At 37.9% G+C, this 25554-nt stretch overlaps 1 protein-coding gene across 1 annotated transcript in view; it reads right to left on the bottom strand.

Annotated features, from left to right (window-relative positions):
• MXRA8 (matrix remodeling associated 8) overlaps positions 1-25554 on the bottom strand; it is a 574547-nt gene that overhangs the window by 434692 nt on the left and 114301 nt on the right. The gene's annotated exons all lie outside the window — the stretch shown is intronic.

Genomic DNA, 25554 nt, shown 5'->3' with positions numbered 1-25554 from the left:
CATACGCATACACGCATATACATATACACGCATACACATACGCATACACGCATAAACATACACGCATACACATGTACACACGCATACACGCATAAATACACACACGCATACACACACACACACATACGCATACATGTACACACGCATAAATACACACATACGCATATACACGCACATACGCATATACGCACATACGCATACACGCATATACGCATACACGCATATACGTGCATATACGCATACACGCATATACACACGCACACGTAGACATACATACGCATACACGCATAAACACACACACGCACACACACACACACACACACACACATGCACACACGCACACACGTACAAACACACACACGCACACACACATGCACGCACACGCACACACGCACAAACACACACACACGCACACACGCACACACACGCACACACGCACACAAGCACAAACGCACACACACACGCACACACGCACAAACACACACACACACGCACACGCACAAACACACACACACACGCACACACACACACACGCACACACACATGCACACACGCACACGCGCACAAACACACACACACACACACACACACACGCACACACGCACAAACACACACACACGCACACACACACATGCGCACAAACACACACACACACTCACACACACATGCAGACCCACTCAATTCCTTATCGTGCCTCTTTTTTGTAAAGGTCATTATTCACTTTTCCTGCCTGTTTGTCACTGTTCCTCTTAGAAACCATCAACATCTCTTTCCCCTTAATCTGTCTTACTTCTTTTCTCTGTCCTTCACGCAGTTTCTGCACTATTTTTCTCAACCTACCTTGATCTATCCTATCCTTCTTCAGTTATTCTCTGTCTAACCTTGTTAGAAAATGCATCATCACATTCCCCTTATCATGAGCCACCCTTCTCTGCTTTGTATTTTGCATAGCTTGAACCTCCCCTCCTTATAACCAGATGTGTTGTTTGTAACCTATTCAGTAGCCCTACACTGCTAACCTTAATGAACATTGTACTGTATAGATCTCATCTGTTAAATGCTGGATTCTGTATTTTTTTTTCTAATGATTATCTTTGACCCAGGTCATAGCTGAAAAGGGTCCATGAACAAGCCTGTCTGCCTTCTTGTCTTTAATATCCTACGTATGTAGTGTTAACACTGTATAGCTAGAGAATACGGTTCATGTGCCTATGATCACTCAGCTTTGCACTTCCTTAGCCTTATAACAGTGAGGATATTGTCACATTGTGACATCAGTGTTGTACATAGTGTAATGTAAAGAGCTCAGGTGCTGAAATTCCAATATGCTTAACTGAATGCGACCTTTAGAGCTCTAAGATATCTAGAATGCATCTTAACTTTTTATTTTCTCCAAGGTTAAGGACAAACCAAAAAAATAGTTATTGAAAAGACTCCAAATTAGAGATACTTATTAAATGTCAACTATGTGGATGGTGCAGTGGTGCAGCGGTTGCATTGTTGCCTCACAGCAAGAGGTTCTCCAGTTCAATTCTTGTCTGGGGTGCCTTCTCTGCAGAGTCTGTATGTCCACCCTGCATCTGTGTGGGTGCTCTGCTTTCCTCACACATTACAAAGACATGCGTTTGGAACATTTCTCCCTGGGCCGCTGCTGAAAACTGGCTTCATTCCAAGTCGGATTTTCCCAGTAAACAAATGTTAAATAAATAAGTTCTAAAAATATTCTCCAATTTTTAGGATGGACGGATCAAAAGTTTGATAACAAATTAGGATGTCCCTCCAAAACAATTCCACATGTTGAAAATTCTACACACTTGTATGTCTTTTTTATGACTCTGTGATCACTGTTTTAGTAGTTATTATCTGTTTTTCAGATACAATCTGCATTTAAAACTGTTCCATATATTGAAAATTCAATGCATTTACAAAAGTTGTTTGGGTTATTTTTTTATCTTTATTATCAGTGAAGCATTTCTCTCTGAGCTGTTGTTGTAATTCTGTATTACCCTGGTAAATGTATCCAGCAATCAAATAAAAATAAATAAATCTCATCATAAGATACAGAGGAGGACTCACTATGCATTTAACAGTAATCTTGAGGAGCTATCACTTTGCCTCACCTTAGAAGTGTAGAAGCGACTCTACAGACGCTCTTAAAGCAGCTGGTGCTTCTAGAATATAAAAGTTGGTTAAAATGGGATCTCTTTGAGACATTTGTTTGCTTCAATCTGTCCATGCTACAGGATGGCATGTATTAATATATCATGCAAGCCCATATCTGCTTTGAGACAGTGGTCCATTTACTGTTTTTCATGTATGAGGCCTCCTTTAGGACAGTAAGGACAATATTATTGAAAACCTGTGCAGAAGCATTAAGTTCTCATAGAAATTCCATAACTGTCCAATGCTGCTGACATAACTTCAACAGAACTGAATGGTGCACAGCGATGCTTATCCCACTCCACAAAGGGGGAGCCACCATGGACCCCAGGAACTACCACCCCATTAGCCTAAAGAGCCTGGTCTGCAAGGCCATGGAACGTATCATCATGGAACGTATAAACAAAGACATTGGTAATCTCCAAACTCTGGACTCCACCCAGTTCTGGTTTGTAAAAGACAGATCATGTCTCCTAAACCTTATTGACTTTTTTGAAGTGGTCATCAAAGCCGTAGACAAGGGTAAGGTGGTTCACACAGTCAATCTAGATCTTGCCAAGGCTTTTCACACCATCCCCCACTCTGGAATTATAGATAAAATCACTAAACTAGGTATAAATCCCTATGTCACAAGATGGGTTGCCAACTGGCTCACTGACAGAACCCACACTGTGACAGTAGCAGACTCCAAATCCGACTTCAGACCAGTGACTAGTGGAGTACCACAGGGTTCAGTCCTGGGTCCTCTCCTGTTTGGTATCTACTTCTCTGAAGTACAGGCTAACACAGGAGGTCTTTGGCTAATGAAGTTTGCAGATGACTGGAAACTAGGAGCCATAATTGAAACTCCTAACGATGTGGACATCCTACAAAAGGGCCTCACTGAGACAGATGCCTGGTGTCAAAGCCATAGCCTCAAGCTCAATGCCAAAAAGTGCATTGTCATCCCCTTTGGTAAAAACTCTGTACCCATGAGCTACCACATAGGTGGTAGTCTACTTAACACTGAAAGTGTGATAAGAGACCTTTGGACACAGGTGGACAGTAGCCTCTCCTTTGATAATCACATCACCACAGTAGTCAGGAAATCCTTCTACATGGCACACCTCATCACAAAAGGTTTCTCATCCAGGAAAAAAGAGGTCATCGTTCCCCTCTACTCATCACTCATTAGACTCATTATAGAGTACAACGCCCCTTTTGGTATGTACCTCATAAGACATCTACAACAACTAGAAAGGCCACAGAAATACCTCACAAAGAGGATTACCAACCTCAAACAGATGCCCTAGGCAGACCATCTCAAAAACTCCAGCTTTACTCCATCACATATCGCCTACTCAGTGGTGATCTCTGCCTAACACACAAAGCTATGTCAATCCCAGAGCTGCTGGACATGCTCCACTTAAAGAAATCCCAATCCCTCCGAGCTACACACTCTAGGGACCTAAACCTTGTCACCACAATAAACAGAACATGCTGGAGGGATAGATTCCTGTCCCAGAGACTTCCCATATTCTGGAACAAACTACCTATCCATATCAAACAGAGCTCCTCATTAGCATTCTTCAAGAAAAATCTTGGTGATTGGTTAGGAAATAAGAAATTCATCTGGGGATTACCTCTGTGGCTCTGCTTGACAGGGGCACAGGAAAATAATTTTCTTGGGTGGCGAAAGTCAGGGTACCTTTTTGGCTAGGCTTGTATAGGCCCTAGGACCGATAGCCTACTACCTACCTATGAACCTATAACAATGATTTATAGACACTCGTATGTGCAATTGGTAATGTGTGATATTGGGGTTTGTCATTTTAGCATTGAGATTGTGATGTCACAAAGATTTAATTCCCTAGATATATAATAGGCTCACAGCTGATATATGTGAGTAGCATGGATAAAAAAAAATACACAAATCCACCAAGGCAAGCCCAAAAGGGTGCCAATGCAAAAAGCAAAGCCCAAGGCAGTCAAATAGCATAAAGAACATTTATTTGTCTGAGACAGACTACTTCAGAACTACTTATTAAAAGAATACACCACATATAAATACTAAAACTAATCCAATTACCAAAACTAATTTCCAATAAGTAAAAATCAAACATCCAAAAACCATACACTGAAAACTTACACAGTGTAAAACAACTTTTTTAACAATTTGTGAAGTTATTTCTGTAATTTTAATATTCTGTTTTTAAGAAAACATTTAACATTTATGAAATCATTTAATCCTGGAAAGGTATCGGCCCCCATTTTTATCTGCCAAAAAGTCTCCCCTTGTTCAGTTTTATTCCTATAATTCCCACCTCGTAAATACTTGGGAACTTGTTCTAATACTGTAACTACAAAGTAACTGGTGTGTATAAAGGGCATTGTTAGTATGTTTCTTCTTAATAGCTACTGTAACTACAAAGTAACTGATGTGTATAAAGGGCATTGTTAGTATGTTTCTTCTTAATAGCTACTGTAACTACAAAGTAACTGATGTGTATAAAGGGCATTGTTAGTATGTTTCTTCTTAATAGCTACTGTAACTACAAAGTAACTGATGTGTATAAAGGGCATTGTTAGTATGTTTCTTCTTAATAGCTACTGTAACTACAAAGTAACTGGTGTGTATAAAGGGCATTGTTAGTATGTTTCTTCTTAATAGCTACTGTAACTACAAAGTAACTGATGTGTATAAAGGGCATTGTTAGTATGTTTCTTCTTAATAGCTACTGTAACTACAAAGTAACTGATGTGTATAAAGGGCATTGTTAGTATGTTTCTTCTTAATAGCTACTGTAACTACAAAGTAACTGATGTGTATAAAGGGCATTGTTAGTATGTTTCTTCTTAATAGCTACTGTAACTACAAAGTAACTTATGTGTATAAAGGGCATTGTTAGTACGTTTCTTCTTAATAGCTACTGTAACTACAAAGTAACTGATGTGTATAAAGGGCATTGTTAGTATCTTTCTTCTTAATAGCTACTGTAACTACAAAGTAACTGGTGTGTATAAAGGGCATTGTTAGTATGTTTCTTCTTAATAGCTACTGTAACTACAAAGTAACTGGTGTGTATAAAGGGCATTGTTAGTATGTTTCTTCTTAATAGCTACTGTAACTACAAAGTAACTGATGTGTATAAAGGGCATTGTTAGTATGTTTCTTCTTAATAGCTACTGTAACTACAAAGTAACTGGTGTGTATAAAGGGCATTGTTAGTATGTTTCTTCTTAATAGCTACTGTAACTACAAAGTAACTGATGTGTATAAAGGGCATTGTTAGTATGTTTCTTCTTAATAGCTACTGTAACTACAAAGTAACTGGTGTGTATAAAGGGCATTGTTAGTATGTTTCTTCTTAATAGCTACTGTAACTACAAAGTAACTGGTGTGTATAAAGGGCATTGTTAGTATGTTTCTTCTTAATAGCTACTGTAACTACAAAGTAACTGATGTGTATAAAGGGCATTGTTAGTATGTTTCTTCTTAATAGCTACTGTAACTACAAAGTAACTGGTGTGTATAAAGGGCATTGTTAGTATGTTTCTTCTTAATAGCTACTGTAACTACAAAGTAACTGATGTGTATAAAGGGCATTGTTAGTATGTTTCTTCTTAATAGCTACTGTAACTACAAAGTAACTGGTGTGTATAAAGGGCATTGTTAGTATGTTTCTTCTTAATAGCTACTGTAACTACAAAGTAACTGGTGTGTATAAAGGGCATTGTTAGTATGTTTCTTCTTAATAGCTACTGTAACTACAAAGTAACTGATGTGTATAAAGGGCATTGTTAGTATGTTTCTTCTTAATAGCTACTGTAACTACAAAGTAACTGGTGTGTATAAAGGGCATTGTTAGTATGTTTCTTCTTAATAGCACAGAAATGTTCTGTGATTCTCTTTGGTCAGCTTTTCTCCTATATAAAAACAATCATGTCAGACATACTGCAATATAAACTGTTCCCTCAGTTTTACAATTATATACCCTGATATGGGTAAAGTCATATCTAAATGTTTTAAACGTACAAATGGTCCTTCTAGTATGTATCTACAAATGGAACAACTTCCACATCTATACAACCCTTTGTTTTTATTTGACTCCGCCTAATGGAACATATGTCTAGTGTCATTTTGTAACAATTCCTTAATATTATAATTATTTTTATAAACAAATCACTTTTACTAAATCACCATTTCCTTCTAAAATTTTCCAGTATTTCCTAATAACAGAGCAACTATCAAAATAATCTACTGCCGTATCCAGACAACAGACTACTGAATTTATTATATATATTATTATATAGTATTTAATTGATTATTCTTAACACCCACCGATCTAACAAGTATAGGGGGAAAATCAGTATATCTCCTAGCCTTAATTTCTTGTGCAGGTTTTGTTAATTCTTCTTTATGATACCCCATTCCACAAATAGAGATATTATAAATTGTAATTCCTCCTCAAATTTTAAATCACTAGTAATCATCTTAGAGGCAATAATAAATTGGCCTCTAGGACTATTCCTTTTCATAAAAGTGGGGTGATTCATATTAAAATGGAGATAATTATTAACAAAAGTTGTTTTCCTATGTATCTCACTTTCACACATCAAATCCAGTTCATTACACTTAATGGTTACATCTAGGAAATTCACTTTATTACCAATATCCCCAATGTAAACTTTAGGAAATCAAAATTTTCATTTAAACCCCTTAGAAACATCTGCGCCTTTTCACTGTCACCTTCTATAATAAAAATCATGTCATCCACAAATCTGTTATATAATACAACATTAAAGAGATAAATTAAAGGGGTCAAAACTGCTTGGTCTCACAACCCGAGTACAATGTTGGCAAAAACTCAAATGCTGCTTGCCTTGATAGATTTTTTTTTCTGGTTCCCACCTATTCGTCTTTTGGGATGGTTTATCTGGTTTTGAGTAGCATGGATGTTGTGGGCACATGTTGGGGCATGTAAGGGACTGGTCCCTCTTCTTACATATATATATTTGTTATTTTTCTTATTTGTTATGTTTCTAATTTTCAAATGTACTTAGCTGTTGTTTATTCTGATAGTTTATGATCACACATAAAGATGTCCATAACAAAAACATGCACTTTATTCATGACCCTATATTTAGTACATGCACTTTATTCATGAACCTATATTTAGTACATGCACTCTATTCAAGATCCTGTATTTAGTACATGTACTTTATTCATGAACATATATTTAGTACATTTACTTTATTCATGATCCTATATTTAGTGCATGTGGCTCTAAATCCAAAAGAAACTCTCCATGCAACACAAGCAGCTTACTGAATAGAAACATATTCACCAAAACACAGCAAGATGCTGTAACTACATAAAGTCAAAAAAATTACTTAAAAAAAGAAAAAGTATATTTATCCTCAAAACATCAAAAACATATTTTGAAAATAAATGTATTGATATTTTGTGAATAATCTTTTTATTTTATTTTTCAAGTAAATTTTCAAGATATGAAGTTACAGTACATTGCTGTTTTCCTGATGGTATGTGGTGGTAACCTGGTTTTTCGGATATATGTCAGTACAGCCCTCCCGAGCTTCCCTGAGGTACTGCGAGCAACTCAGCTGACCACTGAGCAGCGCTTCCATAGTTTTTAATCTCTAATATTCAACAGAGTAAGTCCCCTTGATATTCCTAGAGCAAAAGCTCATTTAACTTGCCAACTCCCTAATAGTTCTTATCGTTTTTAACTTGCTACAATGGATGGTCAGTTTTCCACCATTCCTCCAGCCAGCCTGATTGACATGGGCATCCCGAGGCAATATAGTAATTGCCTCATGTATACTGACAACAGCTTACTCTTAAAATAAGCAAATACCCTATATGAGAGATGTAACTATACCATGAAACTGGAATCAACCCTCTCACATAACAACAAACAGGGCATCAAACAGGTTGTCAGCACACACACCTCTCCTCTCACACAAGAGAAGATCACAACACATAAACCCATATATGCAGAGGTTCTCACTAAGATCCTAGAAAAAGATTTGAGATTTCCCAAGTGCAAACCACTCACATCTACCGGAATATGAATAGAATCCACTATACATAGCAACAAATATAGCAGTCTATCAGCAAATAACCTCCTAAGACAAAACACCTCAAGACCATGTGTCCTGATCATAGGTGAATTAATAATAAGACACACAGATGTCCCCTTCACCAGGCTGGACAATGGCAAGGTCATGGTCAACTGCCTGTCAGGTGCCAAGCTCTGTCAAATCACGCATAGACTCAAGTCACTCAACAACAAGTACTGTTATGACTCTGTCATAGTCCATATTGGAGTGAATGACTTGAGACATACCTCTCTGGACTATATGAAGAGAGTCATGACTGAACTATCAGATTATGTGTCGCAGGCAGGTATGACCCTAGTCCTAAGCAATATTCTACTTTCACCCAGGGTGATGCCACAATACAGACAAAAAATGATTGACTTCAACAATTGGCTTAGCTTCGGGTGTCAATCCTGGGGGATCCATTATCAGTCAACCTGGGAAGACATGGTCAGCAGACCATGCTGCTTTGCCACAGATGGTCTGCACCTGTCTCCTCTTGGGTTTTGGATACTGGCAAAGTCTCTTGCCTCTCCCATTCTTCCTTTTTATAGGCAATGTCAAAAAAAAAAACTTCCGATGTAACAAAATCCACTCATGACAAACTCAGGGTTATGCTCCTTAATGGTAGGAGCCTAAACAGGAAACTGCACTCCCTGGAAGCACTCCTCTCCCTGGAAGATACTGACTTCCATGCAGTCACAGAGACAAGGGTTAGGGCTGTGGAATGCATCCCGGCCATGCAAGGCAACAACACCTTCCACATGCTCAGACCTCAGAATGAGAATATGCATGTAAGGACCAAAGGCAGAGCTGTATCCATCTTTATTAAAGCTAAGTACACCTTGAGACTGGTTAAACAGTATGGCTCTCTTGAGCTACTACTCCAGGTCCAACTAACTATAGGCAAAGTACACTACCACTTCATTGTTAGCTATAGGTCCCCCACCATGAGCCAAGAGAAACATACCGCCTACCTGGACCTGCTGGAGTCACTCACCATACAGCCAAACACCTTGATCATGGAAGATTTCAACTATCCTTACATTGAGTGATCAACATACCTGAGCACAAACATGACTGACCAGAGGTACATAGGTGTCTACTAGGCTAATGGCCTTGGACTTTGTCAATACAAATGACCTGGAACAGATAGTATGCACCCCCCCCCACAAGGGGTTCAGATGTCCTAGACTTAGTACTCACTAACATGGGGAGCCACTAAACACCCTCCCATGTGGTATCCTCCCTAGTAACGTCAGAACATAAATCAGTCTCATTCAAAGTAGCGATCAGACCTGACATCTCCACAGGAGCAAAAAAAAAGATTTAAAAAATTTCCAAAACTAACTACAGCCTACTAACGGATAGTACAAATAGTTTCAACATCCCTACAAACACAGCCACCAGTGAATCCTGTGCAGAGCTGAACACAGATTCTTTGTATAAACACCTAAATAACTGTACAGACTCGGCTGTACCTGACAGGATCTAAACCAGGTCCTCCTGAAAACAAAAACCACTCTGGTGGACCTCAAGTATAAATAGGTTATATAATCAGAGGAAAAAGATGATGTCTATGAGCATGAGTGGACTATCTCAGCAGAGGGAAAAAAATTCCTCCACAGCTTAAACAAGCAAATCAGACATCTTGTAAAGTCCTCTAAAGCAAATTACAAAGCTAAAATAGCATCCCTAGCTAAAGGCAATCATCATGCATTCTTTAGCTACATCATAAATCTAAAAGGGAATGCCCAGCTATGTGCTTAACTAGTTGAGGATGGTACCACTCACACAGCACCTGAGGAAATTCCCAACTTACTAGCTCAGAGATTTGACACAAACTTCTCCCCCCTCAATATTCACCAGCCATACCCCAAACCATTCCTGACACTAGTCCCCTCCGTAGTATTAATAGAGAGCAGATCATATTTGCACTTAAGGCCAAAAACATGGCCTCAGTAGGACCAGACAACATCCCAGGATGCTTAGGACTTCCAAGATGGCTGCACACTAATTACCAGTGTAAAAACAGAAACTCAGAAGAGAAGGCCAACAGACTTGTGTTTATGGGTAAATTTCAGTAACTGGCTAGTAAGTGCACTACCTGGATGCCAGGAATAAAGAAATACAGAAGACCTGGAAAAATCAGCTACAAAAAGTGGGGAAGAAACACTGACTAGGGAAAGTGCTGCAGCTGTTCAGCAAAAAACAATGCAACGTTTAGAGATGACTTCCAATAAGCTACAGGAAGATATAAGACAACTGCATACAGACCTGGCTAAAATGAACAAAACACTGCTGGAGTATATCAACACAAACAACAAAAGGCTGGAACAATGGAGGAAGCTTTAAACAGATATTTAGATTAGATGATAAAGCTGCAAAAATCAGTGGTCGAAATTAAGAAAAGGCTGGCTGAATATGAGACTGCTCAGGAAGAGCTGTTTCAAAAAATAATAGAATTAGAGGACAGAGCACATAGGGAAAACCTGAGATTTTCAGCTATTCCGGAGAAGCTGGAAGGAACAGACTGCATTAATTTTACAAAAGCACAAATAAGCAACTGGACTGGTACTCCACAGCAGGAGTTGTTATTTGAAAGGGCACATTGTGTCTATGCTCCAAACCTGGCTATGAGAAAGCAACCTTGACCTTTAATAGTAAAGATGCAATCCTACCTACAAAAGGAACTGATTCTGACAAAGCTGTTGCAGAAGGACAAAATACCAAAAGTGGGAGACAGTAGAGTGTTCATGGAGAATGTTTACTCATTGTACACCAGGCAGAAGAGGAGTAAATTCATTCCACTATTCTGGGAATATAGAGATGCTGTTGTGAAATTCAAACTGCTGTATCTAGCTATCTTTAAGGTATTCTTCCCTGGAGGGACAAAATCATTTTTGATGAAGTGCATGCTAAGAAGGAAATACCAAAGTTTGCCCAACAAAAAGTGAGCAGTGAAACGGAAGGAGATTCTACTTCTTGTTCCTCTGGTAATAAAGACCACATAGAGACTGTACCTGGGAAATCTTTCCCAGTATTTCAATGGAAAATATTGGAGAGAAGGAAGGGAGCATGAGAGTTGACTAGAAGAATCAACAGTATGTTGGAGATGAAGCAGAGACAGTATTTGGGCAATGGAGAGGAACAGTAATAAAACAAGTAAATTAATGTGGGATTACAATGCAATAGTTATATTTGTGAACTATGACAGAAAAAGAAATTCTGGAAATATTGAACTTTTTCAAAATTTGTTGGATTTGTGGGGGACTCTAAAGTGTATGTCCTACTTCATGTCTTTAATGTTTGGAAAAATGCTTTGGGGAGGGGCAGGGAGGAGAGAAAGCTAAATGTAAGCGAAGAGAACACTTTCTTTTCTTGATAGTATTGTATTTGTGATGCATGATTTTCTTTGCATGCTATTTTTAAGTGTAATTGGGATTGTAAACATTTATTGTTTTTCTTTTTCTCTCCTCTTCTCTCTTTCTTCTTATACAGCTTTGATAAATATAGGCAATGCAATGATAAAAAGGAGCCTGGTTAAAAAGGTATGACAAAATTAAAAATTAATGTGCTTTTTTCATTCTGACATGAGGAAATAACTGGCTTAAGAACCTTAGATTGGTTAGATCTAAGAGAGAGCAAGTAAATGATAAAGAATACTGAATATTATCAGGCTGTTTTCTTGCAAGTGCATGTATAGTAAATAGCAATTCTGCAGCAGGACTTCATGTCTCCATGGAGACAATTTGATAAAGAGAAACTAGAGACAGTCTGGTGAAAGGGAATTGGCTGAGGGAAAAGAAAAAAAATAAAGAGAAATAGGCTAGGATATAATGTTCTCTGAAAACAATCGGATTTTCCCAGCTGTGAGAGTGTTAAAGATATTACAAAACCAATTAGACCTGAAGTAAAGTTTTCTCAGTTTTTCTGGTTTTCATGTCACTAGAAGACAATTTGATAAAGAGAAATGGCTTGGACGAAAGTGTTTACTGAGAGCACTCAAGCATTTTCTCAGCTAGGAGACCTATAAAGACAGAGAAAATCAAATAGCACTTTCTAATAGCACAAGCTGTACCATGTGTCTTAGCATGACTAGCCTTTCTTTTCGGTTAACTGTAGCCTGTTTGTGTGGCTATCAACTTAGACCTTTTGTTCTTATTAGGAAGCACAAACTTCAATATTTGAAGATGTACATAGCTTTGTGTGTTACTATTAAGTTAATAGGTTTTGGTGGGGTTTGTTTGTTCGGTTTGAGGGCTTTCAAAAAAACAAAAAGTTATGTAAAATGTGGCATAGGTGCAAATGGATATGACAAGAAACAACTGTATAAAAGACCGACCTCCCAAACAGAATATGCATGTAACATAAAAGTAGGAACTAGACAGTTAACAAAAAAGCAGTTATACATAAAATGCGGTAATAATAACTATATAAGGAAATGATGCTTTCTGTAATGTATTTTGGCCTGAATGGTCTTACAGATGAACATAGAAAAGAAAGAGTAGTGAACTATATTAAAAAATGTAGAGTGTAAATAGCTATGCTACAGGAGACATACACCTGGAAAGAACTGAACATGTGAATTTGATAAAGAATGGTTTTAAGGATGGTTATTCAGTGGAATATCTGGGGCAAAGGAAAAGAGGAATACTTGTATTAATTACAAGAGGAGCTCCAATAGTGATAGAAGAGGAAAAAAAGATAATAATGGAAGTACATAGTACTAAGGGGCTACTGGCTAGGGAGGAGGATTACACTGGCATGCCTTTACATTCCACCTAAAACTGCTATAATGGAGCTTAAGAAAATTCTGGGAGAAATAATTAGCTTTCAGCAAGGAATATTACTTATAGGTGGAGACTGGAATTTGGTTTACAACAGTGAAGATGTGTCGGGGGGGCCTAGAAGGGAAAATAAAAAAAGGAGGATGCATTTTTGAAGAAGTTTATGAAAATGTTTGGAATAGAAGAATTCAGTACTAGGAACTCTGAGTAAATTTACATATTATTCACCGAGATGCAAAAACTGGGCTAGGCTAGGTAGATTTTATATCTCCCAGGAACATGTGCATTTAATTGGAGGTTTTGAAATGCACACAATAACTATTTCAGGTCATGTGCCAATAATAACTAAAATAAAAATGCAAAGTGATGAAATAAAAATGAGACACTGGCACTTTCCCACCTATTGGTTGAAAAGAGGGGAATTTAAGCAATGGGTTTTGGCATTAATGCAGAAACTACTAGAGAAGATAGAATTGTTTTCTTCTGAAAATATAGCTAGGGAGTGGGACAAAATTAAAGTGGAGTTTAAAACTAAGGTGGAAATAAATAAAAGGGAGATATTGCTAAGAAGTAACAAGAATTATTTAGAGGGACTGACAAATGTTAAAGTATTGCAAAATAAGGGGAATCTCTCAGAACAAGAAAAGGAGCAACAACAGAATGCTAAACATAAAATAAAGGATTATTTTGATAATGTGCACGTTTACAAAGACTGCTGTTAAGCAATTGTTTTTTGACAATAATTCTAGAGTACAAAAACTTTTAGCACAACGACTCTGGCAGCAGAAAGTGGAAAGGGCTGTCACTAAGCTTAGGGAGCCTATAACAAGGATGACAACAAGAGATCCTCTAGAAGTATTAGAAATATTTCAGAAATGTTATTAAAGTTTGTATAAAGCAGAGAAATATGGAAATCATGAAAAGACACAAATGGAAATGTTTATGGATGAATTAAATATGCCAAGGTTAGAGGCAGATCAGGCTCAATTACTAATAGTTAGGATAGGAAGAGATGAGATTAAAATGGTGATGTATAACCAATCTACAGGAAAGTCCCCAGGAATAGATGGTATTCCTGTGAAAGTTTGGAAGCTAGGAGGGAAAAAACTGATGACGATCTGGAAGGTTTTGCTTAACACTATTTTAAGAGGAGGAGAAGTACCAGTATTCTGGAAAAAGGCAGTGGTAATAGTAATACCTAAAGAGGGTAAAGATCCACTGGATCCAGCTTCATGCAGGCCCATTTCAATACAAAACCATGATTATAAAGTATTTATGTCTATAATGGCTAAAAGAGTAGCAAAAGTGATAGCAAAATCGATAGATATGGATCAGTGTGGTTTTGTGGAGGGGAGGCAAGCATTTGACAATATTAACAGAACATTAATGATCCAGCGGGAAGTAGAATGTAAGAAAATACCACTTTTATTGGTGGGTCTTGATGCAGAGAAAGCATTTGACAGAGTAGACGTGGACTTCATGAGCAAGGCAATGGAAGCATTTGCTTTCCCTGATACAATTATAAGGTTGCTTAAGAGTATATATGAGGGATCGGAGGTGAAAATTAAAGTGGGTGGGATCATCTCTGATATCTTCTGCTTGAGTAGAGGACCCAGGCAGATTTGTCCAATTTCCCCTTTGTTGTTTGCATTATATTTAAAACAATTGGCAAATAAAATAAAGGACTCAGAAATTCAAGGATGTGATAGGTATGGTAGTCAGGAAAAGCTGGCTTTATTTGCAGGTGATATTATTTTATACTTGACAAAACTTAAGAAAATTTCAAATCCTCTTGAGATACAAAATTAATGAAGCTAAAACAAAGGCAATAGAGGTAAATTATGTACCCACACACAAGTTGGTCTAACAATATCCATATTTATGGGGACATGATAAAATGAAGTATTTAGGAGTATGAATTAGAAATGACTCTGTTGTGGTAGCTAAGGATATGTGGGAAGAGACTGAACAGAACATAATACAACAATTGAGAAACTGGAAGCTTTGTTATATGAGTATGGATACTAAGCTACAAGGAATTAAAATGTTTTAAGTCCCTTTAGTCTTATACACAGGTCAGGCATATTTTTATCAAGCAGAGGAGAAACTGTGGATAGCAATTAAAAAAGAGTTGAAGGGTTTTATCTGGGAAGGGAAGACAGCAAGAGTCAAGTGGGATAAGCTGATTCTTCAAATAGAACAAGACATATTAGGCTTCCCTAATTTGAGGGGGTGTTTTAGAGCATCACATTTAAGGCTCTTATAAACAGCACAAGCAGACAGGTATAACTCAAAGTGAAAAGGAATGATGACGATACGGGGAGGAAGCTCAAGAAATAAGGAAAGATCGGGATTTTGGATACAGAGTCTTAAGGAGAACAAGAAAAATCATACAGAGTATTATATTCATAAAATAGCAGGGAGCATTCTAAGAACTAAACCAGCACGAGAATGGAGAAAAGAGATTCTACTGGTAGGGATGACTGTGGTTAGGGATACAGGTAATAGGCAAGTGGGGCTGGAATTTATTAGAGAAAACTGGCAAAGGAACTAAGGTATTGGGAAAATGTAATAGAATGGGATGAGGCCAAGAATTTATTTGGACTACAGGTTACAGATTGCCTTCCATATCAAGGATTGATATCAGAGTATAGGCAAAGAGAAAAAATATGGGCGCCCTAAATGAAGGACCAGCACTGGTAGAGTTTTTAATAGAATCCAGAACAGAAGCTGCTGTTAAAAAAGAATAATTAGTCAAGCATACAAAATATTGCATGATAATTATAAGAATCAATCAGAGGAGCTTAGAAAGGATCAGGAAGAGAGACTGGATAAGCAATTTACAAAGAAACAATGGGAAATATATGTATATCTCCCAAATATGCAACAAACTCTAGAAGATTTAGAATCTTTGCCTGGAAGTGTTTACATAGGCATTATTTTACCCCAGGTATACTCCAAAGAATTTTTCCTCAGGTGCATAGCAAGTGCTGAAGGTGTGACAGGCAAGAAAGAGGTGGGTGGGAACATATTTTTGGGAGTGTAATGAGCTGGCAGACATAACTAAACAGTCCCCTGAGTAGAACACTGGAATATACAGAACACTAATACACCTATGTGAGCTGTCTGAGAAATAAGTTCAAACTGAATGACGTGCTCACCATTGTAAACTGTAAAAGTAACAAATACAAAAAACAGGCCATAGTATCCATATACATCTCTCCAGGGAATAACAGCCCTACCCTCAAACAATTTCTTGCCTGGATCTCACAAAGCATTTGTTATGAAACTATAATACTAGACAATGTAAACATAGATTGGAACACAACATCCTCTGAGCCTCTCAGCTCCTACTTAAACCTCTTTGGCTTCAACCAAGTCAACAATACCCCAACCAATAAACAAATGCACCAACACCAGCTCCATCTTAGACTGGAAACTTATATCCAACCCTAACCTTTACCACAACCCCAGCACACTATCTGACACCGTAAGTGACCATCTTCTCTCTTGTGTCCAGTGACACTCCCCCCAATCGACTAAACTCCATTGCTACATTGAGTGCCGCAAACTCTCTAACTTTAATCCTGACTCCTTTACTCAAACTCTTTCTACTATTAACTGGTCCTTCCTCTACCATCTCTCAATTGAAGAAGTCAATCTAAAAATCAACAGCATCTTTCGCAATACATTAAATTCCCTCACTCTCATAAGGAAAATAAGTATAAAATCCAACAATGCCCCCTGGCTTACCCACTCTACTCACACTCTCATGTACAACAGAGACAGTGCTTGGAAAAACTGGCTAAAAAACAAATCCCCCACTCATCTTAAATGATACAAAGAACTCCACAACTTAACTAAAAAAACAATTCAATTATGACAAGAAAAACTTCTACCAAAACCCATTAACCAACTTCCACTCTAATCCCAAAAAATTCTAGAATTTTGTAAAGAAATTACTCCATCCAGGCAACCCTTCCTTACCAAATCTCTGCCCCAATACCTCTAACTTAGAAACTGCCACCTTCATCAATACCTTCTTCAGTAATACCATCAAAAACCTGTCTCTAAATGACAATACAGCCAGTAGCTCTACCCCCTCTCTTCTCATCCACCCATCCAACCCTCCTCACACTCAAACCAATCCCTATAACTTAAATTTTAAATCACTCCTCAGCAAACTCAAAACATGTTCCCCATCTGCAGACAACCTACCCCCTATCTTCCTAATATTAGCCACAAACTCTGTTGCCTACCCAATCTCCATAATTATAAATAGATCCATCCAAGAAATCATAGTTCCAGACATCTGAAAAAGTTTTACACCATACCCATACACAAAGGAAGTCACTCCACCGACCCCTCTAATTTCAGACCCATTGCCGTCCTGTCTCCTCTATCAAAAAATACTTAAGAAGTGTATCCACAAACAACTACTAGACCACCTACTTGAAAACAATCTACTTACACCCACACAACATGGCTTTCACCCAAATCACAGCACTGCTACTGCTCTACTATCTTTCACTCAGACCATTGACAACAATAGACTTGCCTCTTGCCTATTCCTTGACCTCTCAAAAGCATTTGGCATTGTACACTGTATCTCACACCAAACTTCTGAATAAACTTTTGGAACTCACCCTCTGCAACTAACCTTTTTCTTGGTTCTCTAGTTACCTCTCTAATCAACCCCAGTCAGTCAGATGGCACTTTGCTGTATCCCCTTTCCCCCCAATCCAAACTGGGGTCATCCAAGGCTCCATACTAGGACCCTTCCTTTTCAACATCTTTACTAATAACCTGTTCACATCTGTTCCTCACTCTACACTGCTACAGTAAGCTGACAAATCTATTATCATCTCATCCTCTGACAATGACTCTCAGTTTCACACCCTTACCCAGGAATCTCTACACTCTGTTAAAGGATGGTTAACTAGCAACCAACTACTTGTAAATCCCCCCGAAAAAACTAAACTCCTTCTATTCCTACCTAAATCCCCCTCCACTTCCAAAGCATCCTTTACCATCTCTTTCCTCTACAACACTATTATTAAAGCAGAACATAATACAAAACTACTAGGAGTTATAATTGACAATGAACTGAAATTTGATGTTCACATACAACATGCCACCAAAAAAAACCCCACCAAAAACAAGGACTCCTCTACAGAACAAAAAATTCCTCACTAGTGAATCTAGACCCATACTAACACCAACCTATCTACTACCTACCCTATTCTATGCCTCCCCTATCCTAACTAACCTCCAAACTAACCTTATGTTCAAACTTGAAATCACTTACAACAAAATTGATAGGATTCACAGCAAACCTACTCTGTCATTCACACCACTGTCTCTCTCTCTCTACATAAACTTCAGTAGCTGGAATGCCACAAACTCCTCCTCCTCCCTTAACTACACTTGGTTTACTCCATTACCTACTAGTCAACTTACTGCCCTGCGTGCACCTCTCTTCTCAACCCCTGTACTCCCAACCGCCCTATTCAAAGCTCAGATCAACAACTCCCGCAAATCTAGAAACCCCCCCAAAAAATGGCGAACTACTCTACAGTTACTCTGTTGCCAACTCCTATAACAAACTACCCCTGTCCCTAAAAACACTACCCAACACAAACTCCTTTAAAAAAGCCCTAAAACTATTCCTGATTAATATAAAACTTGCACCTGCCATGACCCAACATAAAACATTCCCCCCACCAATGCAAGCCCTGCTAACGCAGCATCTACTAACTCTTTTCTTCCTTCTCCTCCCAGCTATAAACTTTTTACATCCAACTTCCTGAACTACTCAGCCTTGCATAACTCTTTACTTTCACCTGATCTGAACCCCATTTCCAAACACAATTAATCTATATTTTCACCTGACCTGACCCCTCCTCTACTACTACAACTTTCCTATTAAAAAAAATAAAAACGAGTATTTCTCTGTAGCACATCACAACTGATACTTGACCGAATTTTACCTCTTTGGCTATTTGTAATGAATTGTTCTTAATCTATCAACTGCAGTTAACTGTTTTTTACTACTATATTGCCTATGTTTCTCAATTGTGTAATTGTATAACTATACTGGAGCTTTTCTCCTTGGGTCTCTGCTGAAAAAGGGCTCTTGCCCAGTCACACTAAAAAAATAAATTTCTAGTACCCTCTTCCTCAGGCTACATTCTCAAAGTATACCTCTAAACCAAAAAGCAGTTTGTGGCTTTTTTCTTGCTTGTCTCATTCTTCAAGCTACTCTAATTAAATTTACAAACAAGTTTAGTGCAAATTTAACTCTATCCACAGTTATAGCTATTTTACAGGTTCCACAAACCCAGCCCCCCCCCCTTAATTACTATGGAACAAGTTCTCTCAGCCCTAATAAAAACTAAGAGTACTTCATCCATGGGCCTAGATAACATTTCTGAACCCCTCCTACTTAACCTTTTAAGCCCTAAGTAGCTTCTTTCAACTAAGCATCTCCACTGTTTGCATTCCTGAGATCTGCAAAGCAAGCATTATAGTGCCATTACACAAGGGTGACTGAACCACTTACCCTGATAACTATAGACCCTTGAGCCTAATTAGCCTCAGAAGTAAAGGCATGGACACCACTACCACAGACCTCATTGATCTGGACATAGAAAATCTCCTAACCCTGGATCCTCATCAATTTGGTTTTGTCGAAGAATGTCCTGCCTCTTTAACCTTATTGCTTTCTTTAAAATGTAACTGAATCGGTGGATAGCGGCTATGCAGTACAAACAGCATATATATAAACCTAGCAAAAGACTTAGACACTACTTCTCATGCAGACATTATTGACAGACTTGTAAATCTGACTATAAGTTCTTAATGTTATTCGGTGTAGAGCTAACTGGTTCTCAGACAGAACCTACTATAGGACTTAGTTTTGGGCCCTCTCCTATTTGTGATATATTTCTCAGACCCTCAGGACAGCACTCCTGGCCAATGATTAATTAAGTCTGCAGATGGCTATAAAATGGCTATTGTTATTCAATCTTCAGCTGACTCACAATTGCTCCAACATGGGTTAGACTACATTAACAACTGAAGCAAGGATTATGGACTCATATTAACTGTAAAAAAAATAATAGTTCATGTTTTAAATAAAACAGTTTGCTTACTGGAACTTTTGAATAGAATTTTTTCTGGCTAGTCTTGTAATGCTCTGCAGACTGACTTCCTTAGTACTTACCTAGGAACATAAGTCTGATTGCAACAAGCTCAGGCTTTGTTTGCAAACTAATGTGTTGTTTGTAAAATATTTCAATCACCTAAACATGATTACGTTTATGCAAAAAAAAATGTAATATAGCTTTGAAAAAGTGAGTACATAAATGCAAAATATGTAGCTGAGCCCATTAAAACCATATAAAATAAACAAGAAATGAACCACAAATACAAGGCAGGTACCACATTAAATTTGTTCCTACACATTCCTAGTAAAGGTGTAGATATAATAACAGCGTATAAGACAACAGCACCGAGCCTGCAGTGAAATAACTCACAGACAAAATGCAATATTCTAGTTCAAAAAAGTGTTGAAAACTTTCCATTTACCCAATCCAGTATTTATAAAAGAAACTCCAGTGCCATTTCCCCATGTGAAAAAGTTTCTTAAATGTATTTGTTAGTCTATATGCCATAAGATAGTGTTTCAATGACTAGGAAAACAAACAGTTACTTCTTTCAAATTCAGTAATAAACGGTTTGGTGTAATGGCTAAGTTATCTGCTTTAGAGACACAAAACCCAGAGTCTGAGTCTCACCTTTCCCCCAAAAAATGGGTTAGGTTTAAATTAACCCACAATAGTAGCCAGCCTAGTGTTTTCCTATTAAACTCTAAGTTGTTCAGAAATGCAAGACCATTAACTACATTATGTAATGATTTTAGTTTATTTCTGGCATGGTTCCATAAGGTACACAGAAACAGACAGAACTAGAAAATGCGTAGAGGTCAGCTACCATTGTGTTTTATGCATTACACGGAAGAGAAATGTCAGGGGAAATAAGTAGCCATCTTTGATGAGGTCACACAAACATTAAACGTCATAAATTGTGTATAATACAATTTAACAAGGGATCTTATTGTAAGGGAAAAATCTATAAATCTATTCAGACTTTATCATTATTAAGTAAACCATTTTGTTAAATTTATTTTGTTTTTAAAATGCTTTCATCCTCATAAAGATAAATAAGGTTTCAGACATCACTGAAATAGAAATGCTTTCAATAAAATTGTATTGCATAGCATCTTTGTCTTTCAAACATTCATGAAAGGATACAGACTAGTTTTATAACTCAATGTAACCTACACCAGTATTTCACATGTGCCAGATCAATGACTTTTAAATGCCTAACAAACTTCTGAGCAAACAAAACAGAACCATAAAAATATGAGGGTTGATGAGCACCCATTGCTTGCCTCTTTCACACAACTCTGTGAACTATGCTATGCAAACTGTATGAACAGCAAGGAATGTGAAGTAACCAGCTTATATATTTGTCTCCATAATTAGTAGTACATTCTATTACAGCATCACATAATGAAACGCATGTGTGCTAAGTCTTTGATCTCCTTACTTTGAGCACTCCTTGGATGTCAATGCCAATTTTTAATGTAATGCTTTGCCACCCTCTTGAATAAAAGCTCTATTAAAACATATAAAAATGTATGAAAGAGGCAGGCACTCCTAACCATTTCATAAGGAAGGAGTGTAAAAAGGATGGGTAATGTTAATATCTGACTATCTAGGCCCCCATCCAAAGTTATAGACAGCCTCCAAAGAAGCTACTCCATCCACCCTGCCCCCATTCTGTTTTTACCTGTCCCGGTCCATTGCAATCTATTTTGTTAACTTATGCACATTTATCCATTAGGATAAGGAGATGGAGATGGACAGTAGTACCACTTTCTCACTGAATTAATTCTGTCTCATTTGCAGACTGAATCAGTTCTGAATAATCAGTCATCATACTCATCATCTTTCTTCTGGCGTCCTTGTCATTAAGTTTTTCTTGTTTTCTTTTCCTTCATGGTCTAAGTTTAAGAACACTTCATCTCCAGACCATATTACTGCTATCCTGCACCATTTCCTTGCTAAAGCTATTATAAGTCTCCAGTTTGCTTTAATAGTCACGCTCACCGATTATTTTCAACGTGTGTAATTCCCCACAGATACTTTCATTATATTGCTCATTTTTGAAGCGATGCGATTTCCAGTTTCCAGACTGTAAGCTGTACTTAAAATGAGGTCTCACCCAAGTATTGTTGAAAGGAAGTATTAGTTAAGAACATACAAGCATAAGACAATGTTAACAGACATATAATCTGTGCAATCTGAATGAGGATCTTAGTTTGCTCTTTTGTTTTTCCTTTGGAAAGAAACTCAATGGATATACACACACACACACACACACACACATATATATATATATATATATATATATATATATATATATATATATATATATATATATACATATATATATATATATATATATATATATATACCAATCTGTCTATAAATGAGTGTTTAAGTCACTCTTTCCAACCAGCTTTTCTAAGAATCTCCATTTTTTATACACTCTCCCGCTTATCATTAATGGGTAATAAGAGATGCAGGCTAGGGGTTATTTTAATCATTTTCCTAGAAGATCGATAACTCACAAGCATCATATTCAACCCTTTAATTATTTATACCAAGGTGCTCAGACTCTGGACTTTTTTATATTAATAAAGAAAGGTGAGGGGCAATTCTTTCCATACTATGAGCATACAGATTGTGCTTCCTGCAAGTCTGTGTGACACCAGTGCACTGACCCAGCAATCAAGGAGCCCCAATCCTCACCACTAACACCAGTGTGGGGCATTCACATTGGGGAGGATAACAAATACACACACAGTAAAGTACAATTTCCCCTTAAGAGCACACAGAGATCACAGTCAGTCTGGGGCTGGTTTCTCTCTCCCTCTCTCTCTCCAGATCTCCCAATAAGGTTCCACACTGACACAGCTATAGGGTCCAGATCTCAGCCTAGTAGGCAAGCTAAAACCTCCAGCACCCTCTCTGTCCAACCGGTGCTTCGTGTCCCTGCCCAAGTAGCCGACACACACACACTTTGAGATATGAGTTATATACAAACACACAGACACTCCTGGGGAAGGCTGGCACAGATTCTCCAGCTGTGCCCCCTTTCTGCCCAGTCTAAAAGGTAGTACCAGCTGCCACCACCCACTAATATCAGCTATTAAAAAGGCCCTTACTAATGGGTGTCCAATTATTACTGTGCAATGCTATTATCCAAATGGTAACTGTGACTGAACAGCAAGGCTTATTTGGGGTGGCTTGGACAGTATCACTATATACATGCAGTGTACTCTAGAACTTAAATTATCTCTACACAAAACAGCCACAGTTGAAAGCTTTAAAAATATTTAATAATAAATAATAAAAACACAAGACAATGCTTCTTACTACACAGTGCTAGTCAAGAGTTCAGACACAGGAAAATGCATAAAATAATCAGTAGAATAGTTCTGACATCAATACAGAAAACAACTGCCTAATCTTTCTATTTCCTAGCTACTTCTAAAAGAGACACTGAAGTCTAAGATCCTACTTACATACAGAACACAGGCGGATACTGGTGAGTTGGATGTTCTCAAGACAAATGCAAAATGCTCTCTGATTCTCTCTCTTTAAATTGATAACACAGTGCTGCTTCACATTACATCATTCTTAACAATTTTCTGTTTTCCCAGGCTAACAGAAACTCAGAGGTTAGTAGCCCTTTTGATCTTGCAGCTGGTCAGGAAGCCAGAGCAATAAAAGAAATTATACATATAAATTCTAGCCATTAACTCTGGCCTCAAAACAATAGCAAGAATTCCTTCATTTAGACATCTCGGCTCCGAGTTGTGACATCAAACAATTACAGCGTGCTTGACTTATCAGCTTTCCTACAGCAGAGTGCACTGTTGTTACATTTTTGCAGTTCCACATTTAACACCATTTTTTCCCATTTAAGAGAACAAGCCTGTGGTATATATTAATATTTACTAATGACAGAATTATCTACAAAATTCTACCTGGCTAGGTTGGCAACCTTCACCTATCTTCGCAGTCTACAAATGCAAACCCAAGGATATACATTGTATTTGACGCCAGAGAGAAGGCACCGCAACCAAAAATCAAACCTGGGAACCTCTTGTGGTGAGGTGAAAATGCTATCTGCTGAACCTCTGTGCTTTTTATACCATATTTAATTGTTGTTCTTAACTCTCACTCTCCTGTAACTCTTTTTGTTCCCCCCAAATTCTGTTAACGTCATGTTTAATCATCTTGAATGAATTTCATTCCTCTACATTTTTTGTCATGTAATCATTCCCTGGCTGCTGCCTCCTTTAATGCTTGGCAATATTTTCATCTCTTGTTTACACCCCCCTGTTACATTGCTATTATTTCTTACCTGCCATGAAGTGCAAACCTACTGCCCTACTGTCCTGACATATTTATCTCAAGTTATCTTCCCATTGTTGACCCCGAGATCGTGATCTACCCGGTAACATCATCCCAGATAACTATAACATATAGTCTACCTCTCCTCTGCATCTGTGTTTTCACTGACCAGGTAAATAACATTGTATTTCCTTGTTGGAATCTTCATCTTCTGCTAAAAGTCATCAGAAGCTTACGTAGTACACTGGACTCCTTCCTCATCCTAAGTCTTAGTACGCACTAGTTTACTGCGGGAAGATGAAGGTGTCTCATTATTCTACTCTCCCCATTTCCACACTGTTTCATTTTGTTTCTGACATCGTCTTTTCTGTACCTGAAGCTCTTCATACACTTGCGGTGAAGCACAGTTCCTCTGCCTCCCAAGGTCAATACCTCTCTCAGTTATTCCTTCAGCCTCACATATTTAACCACTTTTATTTTATATGTTGTCCATTTTTAGGCATGCAGCCTGTTTCCTCTTTCTTTGCACTGTCCAAACACTTCCTAAACATCCTCAGTCCAAGTAGCACCATATTTATTCTATTTTCTAAGTTCTTTCTGATGCCATGTGTGGTGACCGTCAAGCGTCCCCCAACTGGACTAGAGTCAGGTCATTCTTTTGTGATGTGGATTCTCCAAATTATTTATTTGTTTGTTTGAAATTTGTTAACTAGCTAATCTCACTGAGCAGATGTCCCATTTTCATCACTTGAGTCCCCAGAACCGTATCCAATCAAGGTCTCTCAAGAGCTCTTTCTCTGCCTCTTTTCTATTCCCCTCCGCACAATATCCCACCATATGACATCATTTGATGCTCATTATTCCCCTATGACCCCATCATCCATAATGGCCGAACTCTTCATCTCCCTGCATTAATAATCATCACATGCACTGTATTCTGTTACCTAGGTTACTGGTATGGCATGCCAACATCCTCCATTCCTTTTCTCCCCATAAGAGTTTACCAACTG

Source organism: Protopterus annectens, chromosome 2.part1 (assembly GCF_019279795.1).
Source record: "Protopterus annectens isolate FY-2018-M chromosome 2.part1, PAN1.0, whole genome shotgun sequence".
Lineage (NCBI taxonomy): Eukaryota > Metazoa > Chordata > Ceratodontiformes > Protopteridae > Protopterus > Protopterus annectens.
Note: the sequence above shows the minus strand (reverse complement) of the source record. Positions and strands in the feature narration are given on the sequence as shown.